Genomic DNA, 13,446 nt, shown 5'->3' with positions numbered 1-13,446 from the left:
CGCTGGGCTGATCACGTAACACCATCCCTCGAAATGTTGTCCTGGCTCCGACTAGAAGATCGTAGGAAAATCCACTGTCTTTCCCTCCTCTTTCACATATTGCATTTCTCCACTCCTGTCTATCTTGCTTCTCGTTTTCAACATTTACCCATCCACCATAACCTAAACACATGATCACCACACTCCTCAATATTATCCATTCCCTCTCACCGAACATCCTCATATTCATCTTCTTTCACTGTGGCTATTCTTCGACTTTGGAATTCCCTACCGAGTAATATCAGGGACTGTCAGACATCAAACAATTTAAGAATAGACTAAGGAAATATTTTTCTAATAATTCTCGTTAACAAATATAGCTGTTACAAGTTTCTCAATGTTTAATGGTTATAAATATCACAAATAAATATCATTATTATTATTATTATTATTATTATTATTTACCAATGTTTATTATTGTCTCGTTCTCACCTGTGGAGTAACGGTCAGCGCGTCTGGCCGCGAAATCAGGTGGCCCGGATTCGAATCTGGGTCGGGGCAAGTTATCTGGTTGAGGTTTTTTTCCGAGGTTTTCCCTCAACCCAATACGAGCAAATGCTGGTTAACTTTCGGTGCTGGACCCCGGACTCATTTCACCGGCATTATCACCTTCATTTCATTCAGACGCTAAATAACCTAGATGTTGATACAGCGTCGTAAAATAATCCAATAAAGTAAATATTATTGTCTCACTAACATTACTTATCTAACTTTCATTATTTACTTTTACTTTCATTATTCACTTTCACGTTGTTTTACAGTCTAGATATTAATGTAATAATTATGTAACCAACTGTATTCAATTAGAGTTAGAGTCTGGCTGGGCGGAAGAGAAGGCCTACTGGCCTTAGCTCTGCCAGATTAACTAAATAAATAAATAAATAAATAATAATAATAATAATAATAATAATAATAATAATAATAATAATAATAATAATAATAATAATATGTATCGAATATGAATAAGGTCTCGCCCACCTCATTGCATATTACACGACTAGTGTGAACTAGTCAGTTTGTTTTATTACCATTAAGTACGAGAAAAATTCGTACCGGCACCGGGAATCGAACCCAGGACCTCTCAGCTGTGCGCGCTGAGTGCTCTTAACCAACTGAGCCATGCCGGGACACGATCCACGACGCCGGCCAAACTCCTCTCGTAGTATTATGTTACGGCCTAACTACCTGCATTTAAGACGATACACGTAATATATAAACAGGAGCGCATATTAAATTACTTTATGGCCATATTCAACAACAGTTTCTGAAACTATTAACATTACATATGCATCGAATATGAATGAGGTCTCGCCCACCTCATTGCATATTACATGACTAGTGTGAACTAGTCAGTTTGTTTTATTACCATTAAGTACGAGAAAAATTCGTACCGGCACCGGGAATCGAACCCAATGGCCATAAAGTCATTTAATATGCGCTCCTGTATATATATGACGTGTATCGTCTTAAATGCAGTAGTAAGGCCGTAAAATAATACTACGAGAGGAGTTCGGCCGGCTTCGTGGATCGTGTCCCGGCATGGCTCAGTTGGTTAAGAGCACTCAGCGCGCACAGCTGAGAGGTCCTGGGTTCGATTCCCGGTGCCGGTACGAATTTTTCTAATACTTAATGGTAATAAAATAATAATAATAATAATAATAATAATAATAATAATAATAATAATAATAATAATAATAATTACAAATGTGATAAAATCTATTGGGCCGTATCATCCTTGTGCATCACACAATTCACTTTAGAATCAATAGCAGTTGCATCCCCTTAGAAATTAACGGCATGCTTAATGTCATATTCTACGTAAGCAGTAGGCCTATATCCTACAAATGAAGCCAAATACCTTACTGCATCACATTATCATCTAATGCCTTTTATGTTTAATTCAGAAACTAAAACATCGTCATCTTATCTGGGTGCATCGAAAACGACTTCATATTTTTCTGTTTTTCGAATAATGGTTCAAATTAAGACCAATAAACGAGAATACCATTGACAACATGATAAGGAAATAATTGAACTATTGCGGAACATGCAAAACGTAAAATAAGAAATTATGTAGCTATCATCTTTATGACGCAAACTTCTTTATTGTACAGTTTAAAGTTCTTTCGCCAGTCAGTAAGATATCCATCGCGAGCTTTATTCTTTTACTGAGGTTTAGACCATATTTGGACTTTTTCTGTTTAACACATTTGTAGTGTCATTTCTCCATACAGAACTACACGGAACGTTAAGCAACGGAATAATATCCATAACATAAGGCTGGTTCACAATAAACCGGGAACGGAAACGAGAACGGAAATATTGTTAAAATAAATGTATTTAAATGTGAGAATCCACAATTAACTATTGTGAATGGTCACATATAAATACACTTATTTTAACATTATTTTCGTTGTCGTTCTCACTTCCGTTCCCGGTTTATTGTGAACCGGCCTTTAATTATGGGAAACCGGCATTTCTTCCAGTAAGTTAATGCCGTGTAATTTTAGTTATTTCTTGCTCCGCGAATACGCATAAATATGCCTTTGCAACGAAGACTTGTCAACCCATCGCCCTTCATCTTTTAAGGGGAGTGATGCCTGTGCGATTATATAATTTCAGTACACAAGTTTAGTTCAATATTTTTAGGCGTTTAGTGTTCAGATTGGAATCAAATTTCCATGGTTGTACAATAAATCATTCTGAATTCAGTGGTATAGAATACAAGTAATTATTTTCTTGTCCAAGTGCAAAAGACAGGCCCTAATCGATAACCTGCTTTACGACTTTGCTAAATGTACAGTAGTGGCAAAAAAACCGGACCGACCCTTATAGCTGATTTCAGAGCCTTGTTCACTCCAGAGCACAATAGACTGGTAACTAAGACTTCTATGGTTCGAATCCTGCCTGGGAAGGAAACCTTTTTGTTCCTTATTCAAATTTATTCCCAATATTTTTCGATTGCTGGTAAAATTCATGTTCTGGGAATAATAAGTTAATTAAGTAGTAAAATATCGCTGCAATCGAAAAGTATTGGGAATAAATTTGAATAAGGAACAAATAAAAGTTTCCTTCCCAAGCTGGATTCGAACCACGAAAGTCTTAGTCACAAGTCTATCGTGCTCTGGAGTGAACAAGGCTCTGAAATCAGTTACAAGGGTCGGTCCGGTTTTTTTGCCGCTACTGTACTTCAGTCTTCAGGTGCACATTACTTGCTACAATATTCATTTATATACTTTCTATTTTTTAAGTTATCAACTAATGTGTAGTGTAAATTCTAAAGCAAAGTTTAGTTTAATATTTCACTCTTAGTGAAACAGAAACAATATTGAATTTTGATTAACAATTTTTGCCGTTTTTTTCAATGAATATATTTTTTTCCTCATTTTATTTGTGTAATATTCATAAACCAGTAGGTCTACTTTGTAGTGCATAGGCTATAGAAAACACTATAAAAGTTTCGTGTAAATTGATTCAGCGGTTTCACAGAAAAATGCACTTAAGTTTGAAAAGTATTAACTTATGGAATACTGCATTTAAAGAAGTAAGGAGAGATATGAATTACATGCCCCGCCAAATTTGAAGAAGGTATTTAAAGGGCCTATATGCAGAGATACCCCCACTGTATATTGTACTTTTTTTTTTAGAAAGAAAATAAAAAAAATTGATTTTTTTACCCCTAACCACTACCCACTCCCCTCAACAATCCGCGATTCTGAAGCAGTAATCATTGTAAGCAATTGTCCACGGAGATCGATACGAAGGCCCTAAAAATGTCAGTATAAACAAATGCGATAGGGCAGTATGCTGCACGAGTAGTAACAGCATGTTGTGTGGTTGCTCAAGGACTGCTATGTTATAGGCGAGGAGCAACGTCCAAACCGAGATACCCCTTCATATGACAATGATGATGTGATAATTATTAATCGAGGTCTGGCAGATTGGAATCTGCTTGGAGACAACTGTTTCAGTTAAGTCGCAGCATATTGCAGCCCCTGGATTCTGCCGCGGATGTAGCATGCACTGAAGCTTACAGGCATGATCATATATTTTATTTGTACTAATTATACTTTTTTTTTTGAATCCGTTATTTGACGATACTAAACCGAGTGTGGAATTGCTGATAGCGATATAGTATTTGACATGGATCCGAGAATTCACATTGGGATTACCTGACATTATTTATTTATTTATTTATTTAATCTGGTAGAGTTAAGGCAATCAGGCCTTCTCTACCACACCACAGAATACAAATAGACATACAGTTGTCATTCGTGTCTTCTTCTTGCCATCCTCGTCTTTTCCTTGTCATAATTTTATTTCCCTTATCATCACTTTATTTCCCTCGTCATCATTTTATTTCCCTTGTCATCATTTTATTTCCCTTGTCATCATTTTATTTCCCTCGTCATCATTTTATTTCACTTGTCATCATTTTATTTCCCTTGTCATCATTTTATTTCCCTTGTCATCATTTTATCTCCCTTATCATTTTATTTCCCTTGTCATCATTTTATTTCCCTCGTCATCATTTTATTTCCCTTGTCATCATTTTATTTCTCTCGTCATCATTTTATTTCCCTTGTCATCATTTTGTTTCCCCTGTCATCATTTTATTTCCCTTGTCATCATTTTATTTCCCTTGTCATCATTTTATCTCCCTTGTCATCATTTTATTTCCTTTGTTATCATTTTATTCCCCTTGTCAACATTTTATTCCCCTTGTCATCCTTTTATTCTCCTTGTCATCTTTTTATTCCCCTTGTCATCCGTTTATTCCCCTTGTCATCCTTTTCTCCCCCTGTCATTCTTAATTTCCCCTTGTCATCCTGTCTTACCTATTTTCTTTGTATTCCCCGGTACTTAATGAATTCCCCATTGTTTTCTTTATTGGTACGCTGTTCGTCAACCTTAATATGTAAGGGAATGCAGCATAGTAAAGCTATGCGTCTGCGAACAGGTGATAGAATCCGCACGAAGTTCTAGAAAAAGATATGAAGAATAGTGAATCTATGTAACTATTGGTCTTCTTCAGAGTCTATTATGTATAAATGTCCTTGAAATAGGGTTATGTTAACCAATTCCGTTGGTTTCGAAATTTTAAGACTGTTTTGATATCTTCTGAACAGGCCTGTATATGTGTGCTTCTTTGTTATGATTCGAATATTATAGTTCATATGCCACTGTAATCTCACATTCTGCATTGAGGCATAACCTCCTGTACTGCAGAGAGTTTGAAATCCGTCTTATTCAGAGATAGCATTCTTTGGCTTCGAAAATAAACGAAACGAGAACCTAGACTTTGCTTATTTTTCCAAAGAAGTCATGTAAATTATTTTATGGCTTTAATGATTCCACCGTCTTTCATCCTTACAAGCAATGGCAAGCAGCAAATATAAGTAGTATTCACCGATTAAGATAATACACCATGTCGACACTAAGATTATACAGAAATAATAGCTTATAATTTTACAACCGTATATTATAATTCCTTAAGATAAAGCTCAATCAATAGAAAAACTATCCAACATTTCGTTTCATACCTTTTCCATGGCCATTGTCATGTGCAATGTTTTGTTTCAAACTTATTGTTGCATGACAATTGTTGCGTGGAATGTTTCGTTTCAAGCTTATAGTTGCATGAATGAAAATTTTCATTTATCAGTCTAGTTCCTTGTCAATAGAGATGTGGACGGTACAGCAAAATGTTCAATGCGTGCTCTGGTTTGCAGAATTGAATTCAGTTACGCGTGTTCAGCGGCGCATACGAGGGAATGGAATGTGGATCCTTCTACACGAAAATCCATTTATAAGTGGGATAGAACTCTACGAGATAATGGAAGCTTGATTAAAAAAAAAACAGGGAAACATTCTAAAAAAACATGTGGCCGAAATGACTGTGGATCAGTGCGTGAATTATGTGCTAGAAGCCCACGCAAATCAATTAGGCAGGCTAGTAGGAAACTGCAGTTCCTCGTTCAACAGTTCATAATATTCTACGCAAACGTCTCCATATGTTTGCTTACAGACTTCAGCTCCTTCATTAACTCAAACCAGATGATTGTTGCAAGAGAGGTAATTTCTGTGATGAGATGATTCGGCGTATCGATGATAATCTCAGGTATGTCGATTTGTTGCTATTCAGTGATGAATCAACCTTTCAATTTTGCGGGAAGGTTAATCGTCATTTTAATCCGTGGCGCTACAGCCCGTGTGAAGGGCCTAGACCGACCAGCCGGCTGCTGGCCTCACGCTCACATGCCGAAGCAGAGGTGGACGATCATCCAATCAGAATGGAGGTATCTTGTGGTTAGCAAGATGAGCCCCCAGCCGTTATAGCTGGCATTCGCAACCAGATTTCGCTACCTATCGTAGTTCCTCAAGTGTATCACGATGCTGGGTGGGCACCGGTCCCATACACTTGCTGAAGTTAATCGTCATAATTGCCGCATATGGGGTTCTCAGAATCCCTACAGAGTGATTGAACATGAAAGGGACTCGCCAAAAGTCATTGTCTAGTTGGAAATGCACAAAAATGGAGTAATTGGCCCATTCTTTTTATGGAGCCTACAGTGACAGGAGTCACGTACCTAGATATGCTGCAGAATTTTGCTATTCCTCAATTTCCGTCAGGTTTAACATTTCAGCAGGATGGTGCTCCATCACACTTCCATGGAAATGTTAAAACGTTTTTGGATGTAACCGTCCCAAGAAATTGGATTGGTAGGGGTGGGTCAAATTCTTGACCGCCTAGATCCCCGGATTTAACTCCTTTGGATTTTTTAGCGTGGGGATTTATTAAAAATTCTGTGGACAGCAGAAAAGTTCGTAATTTGATTGATTTGAGACAGCGTATCATTCAAGCAGTTGAGCTTATAACACCTGATATGTTGGTGAACATCTGGCCAGAGGTTGAGTTCATTTTGGTACCTGTCGAGCTATAAATGGTGCTCATGTTGGACTATACTAGTGGAAATAAAAACTTTTTCAGTTACTCTACACAATGCAGAAGAAATTTATTTAATAAACCTTATCAAAGTTACGATAAAAGCTGTTATTTATGTATACTTTTAGTGTGGATACAGTGATATTAAGATTAGCTGAGCAGGACACATTTTCCAAAGAAATAAGTTTTAATATATGAATGTAATAACATGCTAAGTAAGCTTGATAGATGGTAAACGATTTTTAATAGCAAGTCAAAGACATATAGGCAAGCACCCAGAAAAGATGACCTCATAAGTCCACCTTTCCTTGCTATATTTGGAAAAGTATAATGCGTTGACACTGCATGTTTAATCATTATGGAAGAAGATTCTTATGGCTTATAAGTGGGAAATGACCCTTGTTACTAAGGTTGGATTCTCTTACATAGAGCGATTAGAGTTGACCCATGAGAACTGGACTACAAGTCCTTCAAATGTTTTGAGTGACATTGAAAATGAGAGAACTTCACAGTTACAACATATCAGTAATTACAATTGCAGAATTAGACTGATATTTGTTGTTCATTTGTATCTTGAAGGGATCTAGTTACATTTTTTTTTTTTTTTGCATATTGTGTACATAAGCAACGCAGAGAAACACAAAGTTTCCTCCTAACATATTGTTACTCAGCTGTTATTTTAATGACACAGTAAGAACAACACAGTGGCACAGTGTTAGGACCTATTTTATTTCTATTGCTTATTAATAATTTACTGATGCTTGATTTGTCACAAAATAACGGCAGTATGTATTCTTACGCAGATGATACCGTAGCTATTTTCAACGGTTTAACATGGAATGGAACTTACCAGAAAGCAAACAATGGTATGCATTTAATAAAAAATGGCTAGATTCAAACTTACTAGGCCTATCTTTAAATATTTCTAAAACAACGGTTGTACCCTTTTCACTAACTTCACACAATGTCATACACCTTGACTGTATTCACATTTTTAAAATTCACAACCCTAATGCACAATTTCTCTAAATTGTGACTGACCATGTTTAACCAATTATTGACTTCAACTCACATTTTAAAGAAAGTACTTTGAATGTCATGTAGCCTAAATTTTAAGTGGGATCCAGAGTAATTTATATACCAATTTTTATAGAAATCGATTCAGCCAGTACCGCGTGAAAAGATAACATACATACATACATACATACATACATACATACATACATACATACATACATACAGAAATACAAAAAAAAAAAAATTAAAAAAATGCGAGTTTTGGTCTCACGAGAGCTAATTATACAGAGTGTTAAAAAGTCTCCAATATTTTAGGAGGTGCTAGTATGCATCAAAAGAAGAAAGAAAGTCTAATAAACATGGGTCCTACAACATATACTTTCTGAGATCTGAACACTGTTCATAGGAGGTGGCAATGCATCCCTCTGCCCTTCAGCGTAAGGAATCACACACTCTTTGACCTGGTAGTTCTTGATAACCAAAAGTCTAGGGGATTTAGGTTTGGGGAACGAGCAGGCCAAGGTGTGGGTCCTTCCCAATCAATCCAGCGGACCATAGTTTGAGAAACGCTGGTCTAAGGGATAATATTGTAAAGTGATTGGAGAGGGGAATTATGTATTTGAGAAGAGAAAGATTTCTGTTAAACATTGGCTGGGCAAAATGTATTTCACACACTGAAATAAGATAGTATTTTTAAGTTACTGAATAATGTTTAAGTGGCGCTCATTTTTAGACATATCCTGGTACTCATTCCGTTCTGTATTAATTTCCCTACAATCTCGTATATCGTCGTTGTTACTGGAATAGCTCCTATGTGACATATTTATGGATTGTCAGTTCTTTGCTGTATTAAATAACTTAAGTAGTGATACAGCAAATAATAAAATCTCCTTATGCAATTATATTTATTTGTTTCGAAAATGTAAGAATGCACAGTCTCCTATGTACGGGTGCCATAGGGTGAATAAATGTATTTTTTCTTCCTACTGAAAAATTGTATATTTTGCACATAGGAATTATTTCAGGAACACTCTGAGTCGTCGATCGGGCAAGTGCATTTAATAATTTGTGGCAACTCCATTGTTGCAATCGTGTGTAAAATTTTCCACAGTGAGGAAACTATTTCTCTTAGAAGTTATTTCAGGGAAAAATGCACAAATTGTCCTAGTCGTAGAGAATTAGTTGATTGTACGTTGATTTGATGATTGCATATACGTTATTACAAAGATATTTAAGGAAATTACACACGTATTTTTATCAGGAAGGCTTCACAAATATTCAGGTCCCAAGAATTAGTAGGATATCTTCCACTTTCTCGGCTTAAGGGGAGAGGGTGATGAAATGTTTTAAAACAAGCTAAAGTTTTCCAAAATACTGTCTAAAACTCTTTCTTGATATGCGTAGAACATAATATATAAATAAATATTATTTTATTGGGTATCTTGCACTATTGGAGGTTATTAGTTGGTATTTTTAAACTATCTGCGCGCTAGAGTTTTAAATGGCACTCTATTTATAGTTGATTTCCTGCAAGTTTGAATTTTTGACACGGTACTTACAAAAATGATATAGTCTAACTCAGAAACCACTAAAGAGAAGTTCATGAAATTTTTAACATATCTTTAGTAGACTATAAGTCTACATTAGAACAAATAAAATACATTAACTGCTAGTATTTTTTTTTTATTTTTGCACACTCACTTGTATAATTTAACTTGTATGTTCATCTGGGGAACAAAATTCCATCTGCACAAAAAATGACTTGTCCCTCTTTACCCGAACACCACAGAATTAATAGGCTAGTGTTCATAAGCTTATATTATTGTAAAGTAAAGATATCCCCGTCACACACCATGAAGGCACTTGAGGGCATGGAGATAGAGCCATATGTTTTCTTGACCTCGGCACTAGAATGAGGTGGTGTGGTCGGCACCATACTCTGACCGCTTTTTATCTCCGGGAAAGACCCGGTACTCAATTTTATAGGAGGTTGAGTGAACCTTGGGGCCGTTCTGGAAGTTTGGCAACGCGAAAAATCCCGTCACCACTCGGGACCGAACTCCAGACCTTCCAGTTCGTATTCAGCTGCTCTACCAACTGAGCTAACCGTCCGCCCTTTTATTATTGTACCCAGGTGAAATATTAAAAATCTAACCTAGGAAAATTGTACTTTCGTTCTTTATGAGTAAAATGGTGAAAGAATTTTGTGGATATCTTAAAAACGTACTGAGGTATATCAATTTTGGTGAATACCTATGCGAGAAAATTTTTGTTAAATTTGGCCCCACCTTTTAATTTTAAAACACTTTTGGCAATGGTTTCAAGATTTTACCTACTTAATTGTAACTTACTAAAAAAATTGAAAGTATTAAACAAATAACAAAGAAATTAGAAATTTCACCATCCTCTCCTCTTAAGAAGATGTAACAAATCTTTAAAACTTCATCATTTTACTTCGTTAATTAGAAATCACCCCAGTTCACATTCTTGTTCTATATTCCATTCTTCTCATATTCTAAATTTTACCACAGTGTTAGAAAGAGGATAAAATTATAAATACTGAGTTTTGAAACTACTTACTAGAAATTTGCAATGTTGTTTGGAATTGATGTATAATACCTTAAACTTATTTTGTCACAAGAAATGTCAACTGCAGGCGATTTTCCACAATAACAACGACTTTCCTTCTCACTTACATGAATGAACTGGCCTTTCAATTAGGACTGACTTATCTGTTCCAGACCCAAGGCCTCACATCACAAGTATAAGCTTCTTAACCTGCTTCTGGTGTCTGTGATTGCTACACGTCATATGTTACTATGGATATAACATAAGTAGGGATCCAATCCACTGATGTAGAATGTTCTGAATACTATTATTCTCCTATACTACATGAAGTATATGATTCCCCGTTCTGTGAATTCATAGCATACTTTTACATATCTTTTTGAGTTTTATAACTGTGGTTCCTGAAGATTAAGCGAACTGTCTGTTCCCAATTCACAGCAAATTTTTCCATTTTTTCTCCGTGTTGGTATGTTTGTATTACACAACGCAGAACTGCACGCATTGTATTCTTCACTTGACATAATTAGGAACATTAAATCCAGACGTTTGAGATGGGCAGGGAATGTAGCACGTATGGGCGAATCCAGAAATACATATAGATTGTTAGTTGGGAGGCCGGAGGGACATGTACCTTTGGGAAGGCCGAGACGTAGATGGGAAGATAATATTAAAATGGATTTGAGGGAGGTGGGATATGATGATAGATACTGGATTGATCTTGCTCAGGATAGGGACCGATGGCGGGCTTATGTGAGGGCGGCAATGAACCTTCGGGTTCCTTAAAAGCCAGTAAGTAAGTAAGTAAGTAAGTGAATTGGTATGTTTGTAATTTATTCTCATTAGCCTATCTGTCCGATTTGAATCAATAGAAAATATTTAAACTTCTTCCTCACTCTTTCTTGTATATCTCAGACTTACGGTTTTGTGGGTGTGAAGGTTAAGCAATCCACATAATTCGAATCGATAGGCATTCCACTTCTTTCTTTTAATAGAAAATATTTCAACTTCTTGCTCGGTCTCAATGTATCTCTGACTTCTGATGATTGAGCGGTCCATCCGATTCGCATTGACAATATGCCCACTTTTTTCTCGATCTTCTTATATCTGAGACTCTGAATTTAATATGATACTCCTGATTCGAAATAATAAAAAAGAATATCCACTTTTCTCGGTCTGAGTGTATCTATCACTGACTCCCTGTGATTTAGCGATTCACCTGAAACCAATACATACAGTAGCACTCCAATAGCCACATTTTCCTCGGTCCTTGTATATTTCTCTGGTATCTGACGACTAAGCGATTTGTCAATTTTGAATTCATTTTTCATTCATAGTTTTTATTTATATTTCCATAGATCTTTCACTGCAATCTCCAATCTTTCCTATTTTTTCTGCGTTCCTCTTAGTATCTGAATATGATACATATATCTCAATGTCGATTATCATCTGATATCTTCTTCTGCACGAACTTTTCTCCTATTAGCCATTCCTTCCAGTGCATCCTTCAGTAGGCAGTTTCTTCTCAATCAGTGACCTAATCAATTCCTTTTTCTCTTCCTGACCAATTTCAGCATAATTCTTTCTTCACCCACTCTTACCAACACCGCTTCATTTTTATCCTGTCTGTCCATTTCACACGTTCCATTCTTCTTTATACTCACATTTAAAATGCTTCTATTCGCTTCTCTTCACTTCGTCGTAACGTCCATGTTTCTGCTCCATACAATGCGACACTCCTTACAAAGCACTTCACTAGTCTCTTTATTAATTCTTTTTCTATAGGTATCAGAAGATTCTCCTTTTTATATGAAAAGCCTCCTTTCTCATTCATTGCTATCCTTCTTTTGACTCCTGGTAGCAGCTCATGTTACTGCTTACAGTACACTACAAATATTTGAATGTGTCCACTTTCTCTACGCCTCATTTAGAATTCACACGTTTACTTTCTTTATTTTTATTCGATAACCATGGTTTCCGTCTTGTTTGAATTTTTATCTTCATCCCATACTTACTGCTCACAGCTGTCATTTAGCTCCAGTAGCAGATCCCTTAGTATCCTCTTGTCTTCTGCTAACAGAGCCATATCTTTTTTCTTTTTTCTTCTTCCTCCTATTATCACTCCTCCGTTGTTCTGAAAACAATTCTTCACTAGCTCCTTCAAGTAGATGTGAAGCAGGATAGGTGATAAAGGGCAATCTTGTGGCACTCCTCTCCCTATTTCATTTTCTTCTGACATTTATTCTCCTATCCTGACTTTGACTCGTTTCATATAAAGATTTCTGAACAGCATCCTCTCTTTCCAATCCACGCCTATTCACTTCAGGTTTCCCATCAGTTTATTCAATCCGCTCTGCCAAATGCCTTTCCTAGGTCCACAAATACTATACACAGACTTCTTTATTATTGTCGAGGTATCTTTCACCGATTGTTCGTTGCGGTCCAAATGCATCTCGCGTACCTTTTCCTTCCTGAAGCCAAAGTGCTCTTCTTCCAACTATTCTTCTATCTTAGAATATAAACGCCAATTCAGTATCCGTAGGAGAATCTTCGCCGATTCTCGTTACATTTCTTGGCATTATTTTTCTTCGGTATTGACAGCAACACTGTCTCTTCAGGTCATTTGCCTTTCTTCTAAGTTTCGTTGCATAATGATAGATTTTTCTTTTTGTCTTAACCAACCATTTCACTAATTCAATGGGATTTCCATTAACTTCTGTTGATTTTCATTCTAAATTTCCTGTAAGCGATAGTTCAAGTTCTCTCTTAAAATAGACGATCCCTTTCGTCTTCTGATACGGTTACTTCATCTTCTATAACTAAGTTATCTGGGCGATTCCCTCTCTCATATAACTCTTCTACATATTTCATCCATCTGT

The 13,446-nt window shown here is 36.3% G+C and overlaps 1 protein-coding gene across 2 annotated transcripts in view; it reads right to left on the bottom strand.

The window, feature by feature from the left end:
- Window positions 1-10,702, bottom strand: part of LOC138709303 (insulin-like growth factor I) — a 137,862-nt gene extending 127,160 nt beyond the window's left edge. Inside the window, exon 1 of one of the 2 annotated variants that reach the window (XM_069839977.1) lies at window positions 10,583-10,702. The gene's annotated coding sequence lies outside the window, so the exon portion shown is untranslated. The remainder of the gene's footprint in view (window positions 1-10,582) is intronic. The other variant, XM_069839979.1, reaches the window with a different exon arrangement.
- Window positions 10,703-13,446: the final 2,744 nt, after the last annotated feature.

The sequence above is a fragment of the Periplaneta americana genome, chromosome 11 (assembly GCF_040183065.1).
Source record: "Periplaneta americana isolate PAMFEO1 chromosome 11, P.americana_PAMFEO1_priV1, whole genome shotgun sequence".
Classification (NCBI taxonomy): Eukaryota; Metazoa; Arthropoda; class Insecta; order Blattodea; family Blattidae; genus Periplaneta; species Periplaneta americana.
This window is presented reverse-complemented; position numbering and strand designations above follow the sequence as displayed.